Source organism: Lithobates pipiens, unplaced genomic scaffold, assembly GCF_037356315.1.
Source record: "Lithobates pipiens isolate NorthernLeopardFrog02 unplaced genomic scaffold, aLitPip1_a1.2 Scaffold_22, whole genome shotgun sequence".
Lineage (NCBI taxonomy): Eukaryota > Metazoa > Chordata > Amphibia > Anura > Ranidae > Lithobates > Lithobates pipiens.
Genome location: NW_027507784.1, coordinates 12,039,030 through 12,052,346, shown reverse-complemented (window position 1 = coordinate 12,052,346; position 13,317 = coordinate 12,039,030). Strand labels below are relative to the sequence as shown.

Genomic DNA, 13,317 nt, shown 5'->3' with positions numbered 1-13,317 from the left:
ATGTAAAAGGGATGCAGACCCTGCAGCTTTCCTCATTAGATCCCTGCAGGTGCAGCAGCTGATTGATAGTGATAAAACCGCTCCCATACAGATTCACTTCTCACATGGACACAGACCAATAAACGGCTATTTCTCCAGAATAACAAAAGCTCAGAATCTGCAGCAACGTTCGTTACGCTCCTTGCGATGTACAGAGATCACCCCAGAGGGGAATGGTTTTTTTTTTTTCCCAATAAAAGTGGAGTTACTCTTCGAGGCTGTCCTCGTTTTAGATATCGGGCGCCATTCACAAAGCGGTATTTTGCTCCTTAAAATGTCTGGTAAAATAGCTCAGAGCATTTAAAAAAAAAAAAAAATTAATTTGCAATTCACGAAAAACAAAAAAAAACCTCTACTAAGATAAGACATGCACTGTATTTCATCCCCATACGCGGCATTTGTCTCGTAAAACCTCGCAGTATTTTATCTCAGGCAAAATACACGAGACGCGTGCGATTCGTTTCGTACGAACCTGATATACAAATTTTTTATGCAAACGAGGTCCGTACGAAATACGAAATTTTCGTTTTTACAGATTTCGGATCCAAATTCAAATTTGTATTTGTTCCGAAAAGTTAAACCTAAAAGTTAAAAAGCCCAGGAAGTAAGCACAGCACAGGGATGTTTGGAGCCCCTCATAATGATCACAGGGATGGTGGGAGCCCCTCATAATGAGCACAGCACAAGGATGGTGGGAGCCTCTCATAATGATCACAGTACAGGGATGGTGGGAGCCCCTCATAATGATCACAGTACAGGGATGGTGGGAGCCCCTCATAATGAGCACAGCACAAGGATGGTGGGAGCCCCTCATAATGATCACAGTACAGGGATGGTGGGAGCCCCTCGTAATGAGCACAGCACAGGGATGGTGGGAGCCCCTCATAATGAGCACAGCACAGGGATGGTGGGAGCCCCTCATAATGATCACATCACAGGGATGGTGGGAGCCCCTCATAATGAGCACAGCACAGGGATGGTGGGAGCCCCTCATAATGATCACAGCACAGGGATGGGGGGGCCTTTATAATGAGCACAGCACAGGGATGGTGGGAGCCCCTCATAATGATCACAGGGATGGGGGGGAGCCCCTCATAATGAGCACAGCACAGGGATGGTGGGAGCCCCTCATAATGAGCACAACACAGGGATGGTGGGAGCCCCTCATAATGAGCACAGCACAGGGATGGTGGGAGCCCCTCATAATGAGCACAGCACAGGGATGGGGGGAGCCCCTCATAATGGGCACAGCACAGGGATGGTGGGAGCCCCTCATAATGAGCACAGCACAGGGATGGTGGGAGCCCCTCATAATGAGCACAGCACAGGGATGGTGGGAGCCCCTCATAATGATCACAGCACAGGGATGGGGGGAGCCCCTCATAATGAGCACAGCACAGGGATGGGGTGAGCCCCTCATAATGATCACAGGGATGGGGGGAGCCCCTCATAATGAGCAAAGTACAGGGATGGGGGAGCCCCTCATAATGGGCACAGTACAGGGATGGTGGGAGCCCCTCATAATGATCACAGCACAGGGATGGGGGGAGCCCCTCATAATGATCACAGCACAGGGATGGTGGGAGCCCCTCATAATGATAAATTCATCATAACGAACTTTCGTTATTTTAACGAAAAGTTTACGAATCGAACGAAAATTCATATTTTGTACGAATCCAAATTGATTTTTGTACACGAATTACTTTTTATTTTTTCGTACGGAACGAAACAAAACACATTTTTTGATGGCGCCCATGTCTAATATCCAGTGGGATGGATACAGTGGAGAAGACAGTTTTTTATTTATTTTTTGCTAATACAGAGTAAAAAAATAAAAATGGCCTTAGAAATATGCCAACTCACTAAATCAGTGTGGTCCCTGCATTATATGCATTAACCACTTGACCTCCAAAAGATTTACCCTCTTAACCACATCAATACGGGGGGGGGGGGGGGCACTTTCGCCCCCCTTTCCTTCCCAGGCCAATTTACAGCTTTCAGCGCTCTCTCGCACTTTCACTGACAATTGCGCGGTTGCTCTACGCTGCACCCAAATGACATTTTTTATCATTTTATTCACACAAGTAGGGCTTTCTTTTGGTGATATTTATTCACAAATAACTAATTATTTCTTTTTTTGTGATATAAGTAAAAAAAGGAGCGGAAATGTAAAAATAAAACAATATTTTCTGTTTTAAAAGAAATCCAATAAAATCAAATGTCATAAATTTAAGCCAAAATGTATTCGGCTACATGTCTCAGATAAAAATAAATAAATATGTTAAGTGTATAATAATTGGTTTGTGTGATCACGGACAGATGTGCACAGGTGATCACGGACAGATGTGTGCAGATGATCATGTACAGATGTGCGCGGATGATCATGTACAGATGTGCGCAGGTGATCATGTACAGATGTGCGCAGGTGATCATGTGCATATGTGCGCAGATGATCATGTACAGATGTGCGCAGATGATCATGTACAGATGTGCGCAGGTGATCATGTACAGATGTGTGCAGATTATCATGTACAGATGTGTGCAGATGATCATGTACAGATGTGCGCAGATGATCATGTACAGATGTGTGCAGATTATCATGTACAGATGTGCGCAGATGATCATGTACAGATGTGCGCAGGTGATCATGTACAGATGTGCGCAGGTGATCATGTACATATGTGCGCAGATGATCATGTACAGATGTGCGCAGATGATCATGTACAGATGTGCGCAGGTGATCATGTACATATGTGCGCAGATGATCATGTACAGATGTGCGCATATGATCATGTACAGATGTGCGCAGGTGATCATGTACAGATGTGTGCAGATTATCATGTACAGATGTGCGCAGGTGATCACGGACAGATGTGTGCAGATGATTATGTACAGATGTGCGCAGGTGATCATTGGGACATGTGATTTTACTGGGGCATATGTGGGGGACAGGTGTTTTTACTATGTGGGGACATCTGTATTTTGGGGACATGTGTGTTTACTTTGTGTGTTTACACTGTGTGTTTACACTGTGTGTTTTACACTAGACTGGTGATCAGTGTGTGTAAAAAGCTGTAAAAAACAGCTCATACTCACTGATCACCAGCCGGCTGCAGAGATCCGCTCTCCTCTCCTCACCGACAACTTCTGTGTGAGGAGAGGAGAGCCGATCGCCTAGCAACCAGCTCTGTATTTACATCACATCACAGCTGTGCTTGAACACGGCTGTCATGTGAACAGCAGGGCAAATCACAGAGCCCTCCTGCCGATCAGAGATACGCCACGTCCAGGAAACACAAGCACATCGGGTTTGCGTCGCTGCGCTGGCATTTGATCTCCCTCCTTCTGAAGGACGTTCCGGGAAGCCTCCTCACAGATCCGCACAGGCCGGCAACGCGATCCCAAGAGACCTAAAATGGCCGCTCGGGTCCCTTTTATCTCCTACCTAGCATGCACTGCGTAAGAGAGTGTTCATGGGTAGGTCACACAGACTCTTGGGTAACAAGGTCAACCTTCTGAATCAAAACAACAGTCACTTCCTGTATAAGTCTTTTGGGTTGTTCAGAGGTAAACAATATACAAGTACATTACCCATATTTGGTCGTTAGATGGCTCTGGATACGGAACCATAGTAATGTCCATTAACCTTACATTACAGTATGCATATGTAGTGGCCATAACCCTTGCAGGGTGACCTTGACTTATTGGGCTTACCAGTTACCTCCTCTTGGCCTGCCCTTCCACGTCTAGGGGTTCCCAGGGTTGATACCCAACGACATGAACGCTGACATGGATAAAGTCCTTTTTAAAAGCTTTTATTTTGCAGTAGTAACATCCAATAACACAGTCTCTCGTGGGAACAGAGGGCACGGGGTGAAGAACTCAGGAACCTTGAACTGCAGGTCTAGCAAAGTCTCTATTTCCACCCAGAGAGTAGCCACTCGCAGTTGGGTACTTCAAAGCTGAACAGATCTCTAGCCAGAGGTCATGGCAGACAGCACGTTGACTCAAAACTTGAACCAATCAACTAAGGGTGAACAGGAACCTTTTTCCTCAGTACCGGGAACGTTCTCCGTCTCCTAAATGGTACTGGAAAAGCGTGAATTCGTCAATGTCCTTCCCAACTCAGTAACCAGGCCCTTCTCAGGATGCCACTTGCCGGCCCTCCTCCGAAGAGTCCTCCCCCAGTCACTTCCACGAGCTGCGGTGTCCCTCCAAGCCGAGAGCACACCCGGAGACCTTGAATCCTCCCTCAGTTACTGCACCTCGGACCAGCCGGCCCCGAGACTCGAAAACAGACAGATCCCTACCCCAGAACAGGCAGGTCCATTAGGGGCCTCTAACAGGAACATGTTATGGGATGTTGAACACCCCGTGACCCCCTCCCTATGTAATTAACCCTCAGAACCCCATACTGTTCTGAGGCAAAAACTAAATTTACATGCGTATGACATTTTGTCCAAAATGCCATCCGCTACACATAACCACATCAATAGACAAGGATGTCAGCGCTACATATATATATATATATATATATATATATATATTGGCCTGAGTGGAAAGTACTTAAGTAACCCAGTAAATCAACCCCAATAATTCCCATATTTAGGTTTCCATGCATTACTGTTAAGGGAACTAATCCAAAAAGATAAATACTATTCAACATTGGCTCGGCTGTTATCCTAAAGCAGTGGAAGGGGACCCCCCCCCCCCCCGCTCTGCTTTCCTTCTCTTTTCCCGGGCCTCCCATCCCACCGGCACTTCCACCGGCTAGAGTAAGACTGGAAGGAAGCCGGTCGATCTAGTCTCCTATGTAAAAAACACAGAAGCAACGTTACGTCACCTCTGGTTTACTCGGCTGCCAATGGCGCAAATGTAAAAAAAAAATTACAGTATTCAGAATTGCCAATTTTGAACGATATGAATACTTTAAAGGGCAAAGGAGGGATATGGGGTCTTTTAGACCCCCAACCCCTCCATAAATAGTACTGGTCACCACCTATTACTGTCAGAAGGGATGTTTACATTCCTTGTGACTGCAATAAAAGTGATCGGAATTTGTTTCTTTAAAGGGACAATGTAAAAAAATAAATGAATAAATAAATACATAGGATTTTATTATTTTATTTTTTTTAAAGCGTCCCTGTCCCCGCGTGCTCATGCAGCAAAGAAAATGCATGCGTAAGTTGTGCCAGCATATGTAAACAGTGTTCAAATCACACATGTGAGGTATTGGCATGCTCTTTTGCCCTTGTACAGACGGTTGGACATTCCGATGGAAAATGTACGATCGGACCGTGTTGTCAGATAATCCGACTGTGTGTGGGCTCCAACGGACAAAGTTTTAGAGCTGGGCTATAAAATTTTCTGACAACATGATCCGATGGGACTTTGTCCGATCATGTGTAGAGAAATCCGATCGGACAATGTGCCACGCATGCTCAGATCAAATTCCTAGACCAAAGCTATTGGCTACTAGCCTGAACGTAGTCCCCTCTTAACGAAATAACGTCATCACGTTCTGAACGATTGGATTTTCTGACAACTTTGTCCGACCGTGTGTATGCAACACCAGTTTCGGACAAAATCTGTCGGACAAAATCCGACGGATTTTGTTGTCGGACTGTCCGACCCGTGTGTACAAGGGCTTAGAGTGCAGGCAATAATTCTCGTGAAAGGCTTCTTCTGTAACGCTAACCTGGTACCTGTTAGACCTCTTTCACACCAGGGCGTTTTGCAGGCGCTATAGCGTTAGAAATAGCGCCTGCAATCCGCCCTAAAAAAGCTGCACCATTGTGTGTAGTGTGATCCCCCCGAGGGCTTTCACACTACAGCGGTGCGCTGGCAGGACATCAGGGAAAAGTCCTGCCAGCAGCTTCTTTGGAGCGGTGAAGGAGCGGTGTGTTTACCGCTCCTCCACCGCTGCTCCCCATTGAAATCAATGGGGCAGCGTTGTAATACCGCTGGCAAAACGCCGCTATTGCGGTGTATTGCCGGGGGGTTTTAACCCTTTCTTGGCCGCTAGCAGGAGGTAAAAGTGCCCCGCTAGCGGCCGAAATGTGCCGCAAATCCGCCGGTAAAACGCCGCTAAAAATAGCGGTGTTTTACCGCCCATGCAATGGGCGGTGTGGTGTGAAAGGGGTCTTAATGTTTTTTAAAGTGTTGCCTATGGAGATTTTTAGGTACCATAGTTTGTTGCCATTCCACGAGTGTGTGCAATTTCAAAGCATGACATGTTGGGTATCTATTTACTCGGCGTAAAATCATCTTTCACATTATACAAAACAATTGGGCTAACTTTGTTGATTTTGTTTTTTTTTTAATTCATGTAAGTATCTTTTTTCCCAAGAAATTGCGTTTAAAAGACCACTGCGCAAATACCGCGTGACATGAAATATTGCAACAATTGCCATTTTATTCTCTAGAGTCGCTTATATATATATATAAAATGTTAGTAATTTTCTAGCAAAAAATATGGATTTTAACTTGTAAGCAACAAATGTCAGAAATAGGCTTAGGCGTGCTAGGGATATACATTGTAGTTCAATGGCTCAGGGTAGGGAAATGCCCATAGGGTAATGATAGAAGGGGAGAGGTAAGGGATAAGAGTTTTAAAGAATGATTAGAACTGAACCAGGAACTCAGAAGACGGCTCTCATGTGTGCAGGGGCATAACACTCATGGGAATAAATTCCTGGCCATGTGTAGTTGCAGTGAGAGCCATAATCAGACTACGTTGATAGGCTCACATTCATAAAAATGAATCCGTCCTGGATCAGCAGTGATAATGCACCTGATGCTGATGTAACTGATTGAATTTGCTATAGATCTATGATCCCTTGAAGACTGCCTATGCTGCCTATCCTATTCCTCCTCAATCATGATGATGTTAGCTTCCAACCAGGGGCGGACTGACAACTCATGGGGCCCCTGGGCAATAGGAGATTATGGGGCCCCCAGGCAATCTGAGATTATAGGGCCACACAGTAGACACAAACACACACACACAGTATACAATCACACAGTATACACAGACATGTTTCTATTGGCTGAGAAGGTACTGGAGAGGTGGGGCAGCTATAATCTCAGGATTTGTAGACCAAAAGGATGTCGGTAAGGGACATTTCAGAGACAGATGTAAAAAAACAAAAAACACATTTTTACATACTGTCTCTAGTTTTACTGAGGCTGGCAACCCTGATGGGTCCCCCTAGTGACATGGGGCCCTCGGGCAGTGCCCGAGTGGCCCAATGTTCAGTCCGCCCCTGCTTCCAACACTATTTTAAGTTTAGGGCACCACCACCACCCAAGGCCCAATTTTTCTGCCCCTGTTTAACATTGAATACAAGTCTAGCTTGTAGAATCTTGAATGATTTATTGGTCAGAATACAACCTTTTTATACACGTTTAACACAAGGGGTTAGATAACGAGGTAGGGCTGGCTCAAGGATACTCCCCCTCTCCCCTCTAGCATCAACTTAAAAAACAATTATATAATTAACATTTTAATTAACACAGCACTTAAGGCAGCCTAGGTGACCAGACAGTCCATCTCCAGAGATCAATGTGATCAGCTCTTTCAATGATCACGTATTGTTCAGAATTAACAAACCAAGAATAGTCTTTGGGCAAATCCAAGAAAACCTTCTCACAATAGCAGAGTTATGAGTCTGTGTGTCTTGGGGAGGGATATGGACCTAAATCTAAAGTAAGACCACCTCCACTGTCCCCAGGCATACAGCTCACAAAGAGCACAGTTCCCCCAAATGCCAGGGCCCATGATCGGTTAGCGGCTAGAGGCTAGCATTGAATGAATGAATGAATGAATACTTGTATAGCACACAACGCGAACTGAATCGCCTCAAGGCGCTGTGACGAGCTTTAATCAGCAGCTAGAAGAGGAAGGTTTTCTTCCAGGCGGATGTTGATTGGTAGAACATTCCATAGCCGAGGTCCTTGGACAGCGAATCTCCGATCCCCCTTAAATTTGTACCGGGCTTTGGGCACGAGGAGGAGGTTTTTGTTGGCTGATCGAAGACTCCGGTTCGGTGTGTAATGATTTATTTTCTCAGCTAGGTATTGCGGAGCTTCTCTATGCACGCATTTGTGGGTGAGGCAAAGGGTCTTGTATGTGATCCGATTTTTTACAGTTAGCCAATGTAAGCTCCTCAGGGAAGGAGAGATGGATTCCCAGGGTTTTTTTCCTGTTATCAGCCTTGCCGCCCTGTTTTGGATCAGTTGTAAGCGCGCAAGTTGATATTGTGGTAATCCTATGTAAAGCGAATTTGCGTAGTCCAGTCGTGAATTAATGATTGTTCCAACTACCACTGCTTTGTCATTCTTTGGGATAAAAGGGATGAGTCTGCGTTGCATGCATAGCAGATGGTGAGATCCACTGACTACTGCTCCTATTTGTGCATCCATTGACATTTGTGAGTCTAAAATAACCCCCGAAACTCTTGGCCTTGGTCTTTGGGGAGATGGTCTGCCCAAAGACGATGGGTGGAGGTTTTGGTTACGGAATTATGATTTGGGTGTAAGATAAGAAGCTCTGTCTTTGATTCGTTGAGTTTGAGGGAGTTGGTGGTCATCCAGTCCTCTACTGAATTGAGGCAGTTTTCAAGTTGTAGGTGGTGATCTTTTTGTCCAGTGATACGGAAATAAAGTTGTGTGTCGTCAGCGTATGAGTGGAACATCTGATAATTTGGAGGAGTGGGCGGATGTAAATGTTGAAGAGAACTGGTGACAAAGGTGATCCTTGAGGGACTCCGCAGGTGACTGCCTGGGATTCAGAGAAGAATTTTCCTAGTTTCACTGTCTGTGAACGATTTCCTAGGAAGGATGCGATTCAGTCCCCTCCAAAAGCCCCGGGAGAGTCTATCACACTGCAGTTCATAATATATAGTGTGGTCAGTGTAGTGTATATATAATAAAGTGCAGGGTATATATGTAGTGTACAATATATAATATATGTACAATGTGTATTGAAGTGGTTAAGGGGAGCCCTATGACAGAATTCAGAAAAAATATCTCATGGGTTCCCCCCAAAGGCTGTTGAGGCCTTTGACATTGAGAGAAATAATTTTAAGTGTCATAATTGCTTAATGGGGAAAGATGCCAAGATGTTACTGAAAAGAGTGTTGCTTCAATAGCTGGGGGGGGGGGGGTGTTCCTAGAATGCTGAGAGCGAAAGAGAACTGAGGCTGAACAAAATCAGTACATTTGTTCTAGCTTAATGAATAAAACTGTATTATAGTAAAGCCATATACGTAGGTACAATAAGGAAACAAAAAAAGAAAACCAGAGATAACAATCTGTGTGCACAGCGCACTATTAACGTGGGGTGTGGAAACAGAACATTCCCTTCTCCACTAAAGGTGATCCAGCTAGTAGCTGGAGGAGAAATGAGGGTATTCAGACATGTATCAGTCTAAGTTATGTTGCTGGAAGCCCAGGGATCTGTGATTTTTTAGACCCAGGAGTAGTTGGTGGGGCATGTTGAGCGAGTCCCCAGTTGTGAAGCAGTTTGAGTCCATTTTTTAGGTTTCAGAATTGAGACCAATTGATTCTGGAAGGTGACCAGTAACTTCGTAGGGTGGCTCCATTTTTAAGAAAATTTGTGTTCGGTCAGAACTGAGGTGACCAGTGTAAAGGCTTTGCGTACCCGCAAGGTAGCATTACAGAGGCAGACTCCAGCAATAGGGTCTGCTAAAGAGTGTTGATATCTAGCTGCTCGCATGATTTGATCTTTGATGTAGAAAAAAATGCACCTGAACCAGGATATCTCTGGGGATGGAGGCGGGTGTTTTGGATCCTATGGACTCCATCGAGGAGCATGTCGTGGGGTTTAAGGGGGGGGAGTAATTTGCGTAAAATCTGCTGCAGATATGGCACAATCTCAGGAGATTAGGGCTTCAGGCACTCCTCTGAATTTTATATTATTGCACCTGGACCGATCCTCCAAGTCAGCAATGTTTTAGGCTCAGTTGTTGCAGGGCTTCTGCATGTTCATCTTGTATGTTAACCATCGAATTATGATCTTTGATAGGAGCACTAGGATGAGGTTCAGTCCTCCAGGAAGTTGACTTGGTCATATAGTTGATTAATGGAGGTTCTGAGTTCCTTTTGTAGATCTGGCTGTAGGGACAGAAGCATAGCTTTAAGGAAGTGCTCTGAGGCTGGATTGTCTGTAGTTGGGAAAGCTGCTAGTGAGTTTGCAAGTAGAGTGTCTGCGACAGGTCTGCTAGCCTTGGTGCCTTGCTGTTTCTTTACAGGGGGAAGCATAGTAGGGGAGTGTGCTGGAGAGATTGCTACTCTCTTACCTCTGTCCCCGGGAGAAGGAGCCATCTGGTGCTCAATGGTATCCTCTGAGTCCAAGGAAGACTCACCCTCAGCCTGTAGCTGAATAGGAGGCATTGGTGCTTCTCTGAGTCCCTGATCGATTCCATATTGCGGAGGGTGCTGGGTGGGCTGCATGAAATACTCCAAGAGCCGGTGCAATCCCTGTGGCTTGGATGATAATCCTCCTATTTGGAGGTGAGATATGCGGGTGGCCAGCGCTGTATGTTGCTCAGGCAAGCTGTGAAGGAGCAGAGCTGAGAACCTAAGCAGCCATTTCCTCCTGCGACCAGAACGTGTTTGCCAATCGTTTTCAGCAATTTAATACCGTAAAATGGTACAGTGAATTGACAGTTTCAGTATCACATGCAATATTTAAGGAAAATGTGTCTGGACATCTAAATACCGCATGTGATCTGCTTTAGTGAATGTGTTAAAAAGTGAGTGTAGAGAAGTAAAACGAGAGTAAAATGCAAATGTAGTGTACAAGAAGCTCTACATACTCACTCACAGGGGCGTTTCTTAATAACTAGCAAAGTCTTTGTGTTATATGTGAATCAGTAACCCTTCTCCAAAGGGTGTGTTTAGCGGAGATATGTAATTTTCATCCAAGGCATTTCAAACGTACTTACAGGAGGAGAAATGGAAGAATCCTTCGTCCGTTCAATACTTGGTTTATTTTTCAGAAAGACAAGATTGACATCTGGTAACATATGGCATGGTGATGGCTTCAGAAGGAGGATAGGGTCATCTGATCTACATTCTCCAACGTGTAGAATCATTTCTCTACCCACCGATCCTGCCTTCTCTATAACCCTAGTCCATTCTTATACTGTTTCAAGATGTTATGTCAGCATATCCTAATAACACCCACATTTGCATATATACCCAATATGGTTCAGTCTATAGATAAGTAGCATAACTCCACCCATTGTTCTGACATAGTAACTCAAAAATAGATACCTACTCAGCAAATCCCCTCCTCCCTATATGATCTGCTGTTGTGTGACCTTCAGAAACCATCATTTACCACTGAACATATAACTTACATATATTTTCAGAAACCCTTATCACTTTAAAATATTAATTACCTCAAAAACTTCTAACATATTCCCCCTCAATGCACTATATTCAACAAATAATAAGTGCATTCATCTTAAATAATAAATGTCTCTGATTCTCTTTTTTCCAATACAAACAATACAATAAACATTAATACAATACTCATTAATACATTTTAGTGAGTCAGAATTGTACATAAACATTTTCAAAAATTCTGAGATGTTTCTATGAAAATTTTTTAAATATTTCATTCCATTGAGAAAGTATAAACTATTATATTTAATTTTAATTAATTCTCCATCTAAATCATGTAATATTAAATATTTTCTTCTTTCAACTTTATAAATGTATTTAACTTCTTGTGAAACTCTTATAACTTTAACCATATCATATAAATATTTTATGGATAATCTATGATCTTACTTTAAAAATGATCTTCTTTTCAAGTATATTGTTCCATTATATGACACACTCTCTATGTGTTTTCTTATCTGTGAAACTACTGACCTACTGACCTTTAGTCATAAACTCTGGTCATAAAGAACAACTGGTACCAAAATGACATTCACACAACTTGAATATTAGCTAAATCACTCACACTTCATTTATGGCGCCCTTTCATACACATTTTGAATCAATTGCTCCAGATGTACCATAGATAATCACTGGATCAGATAAACCAGAAGTCATTTTCCGACTAAAAATACTTGTCATAATTATTTTTTTTTCACTTTTTTTCATTTCTTCCTTAAACAATTTATAAATTTGTTTCATTCTAATCCTAATACAGATTTGAAACAAAATACATAAAAACTTTCCCATTATTTGATTGTCATATTTTATATATTTTATCTATCATTCTATTTATTTTTCGATTTATTTATCCATCTATCCATGACCAGCAAGCAACTTTTTCTATTTTTTTTTTTTTTTAAACATTCCAAAATTATTTAAATTCAACAATAACTTTGTTTAGACACATTTAAATCCTTTTCTTCATATACTTCTAATTATACATTTTTGTCTTTCCTATTATCTTATTACTATCATCATTATTCATAATTCATAAAAAAAAAATCTTATGAGAAGCACATCCTAACTCCCCCTCACATAATGATCGACCGATCAATATGTCGCTTTTGATGCAAGTCCATATGAATAAATCATTGAAATTCACCAAAAAATGATAGTCCTTGATAACTTAATCAAAAAAATAATAATAATTTTTGAAAAAACAAGAAATATTAACAAATAGAAATTTAGTTGTGCTTGTTGCATTATCATGGAAAAATTTCAAAAAACGAAATAAAAAATTAAAATAAAATCGTTTTCTTTAAATTTAGAAACAAAAGACATATCTATAAAAGAAAATGAAAACAAGTATCAAATTCTTTTAAAAATTATGTTTTCCTAAATAATTTTCATTAATCAATGTAAACCATTTTAGAATGATAATTTTTTCTGTGTTTACCCATTTTATTCTTATATTTACCAATTATTTTTATTTTTACCAATACTTTTGAAACAAAAACTATAATCCCTATGTACCTATGTACCTTAAAAATAACAAAATAATCTTCCCAATTAATATCCCAGTTGACATTTCTGTTGACATCTTTGGTACCTTCAGATCTAGAATTATTAACCATAACTTTAGCTACTGGAATAAATTACTAAACATACTCATTAGAAGTAGAAATCTCATTCAAGACATCATTTCTTTTTAAATTTAGCAAAGGCCTAGCCATGTTTTGTGAACAAACTTCTGAAATACCTATACCTGTTTGCAAAATTTTGCAAAAAGTTTTTAAACTAAAACTATAGCAGGTAAATACGTCACCCAATATTTACCTTTATCATCTTAACCAATACTATTCA

At 42.1% G+C, this 13,317-nt stretch overlaps 1 protein-coding gene across 1 annotated transcript in view; it reads left to right on the top strand.

Moving 5' to 3' along the window:
• LOC144000377 (uncharacterized) overlaps positions 1-13,317 on the top strand; it is a 37,547-nt gene that overhangs the window by 5,153 nt on the left and 19,077 nt on the right. The window lies entirely within an intron of this gene.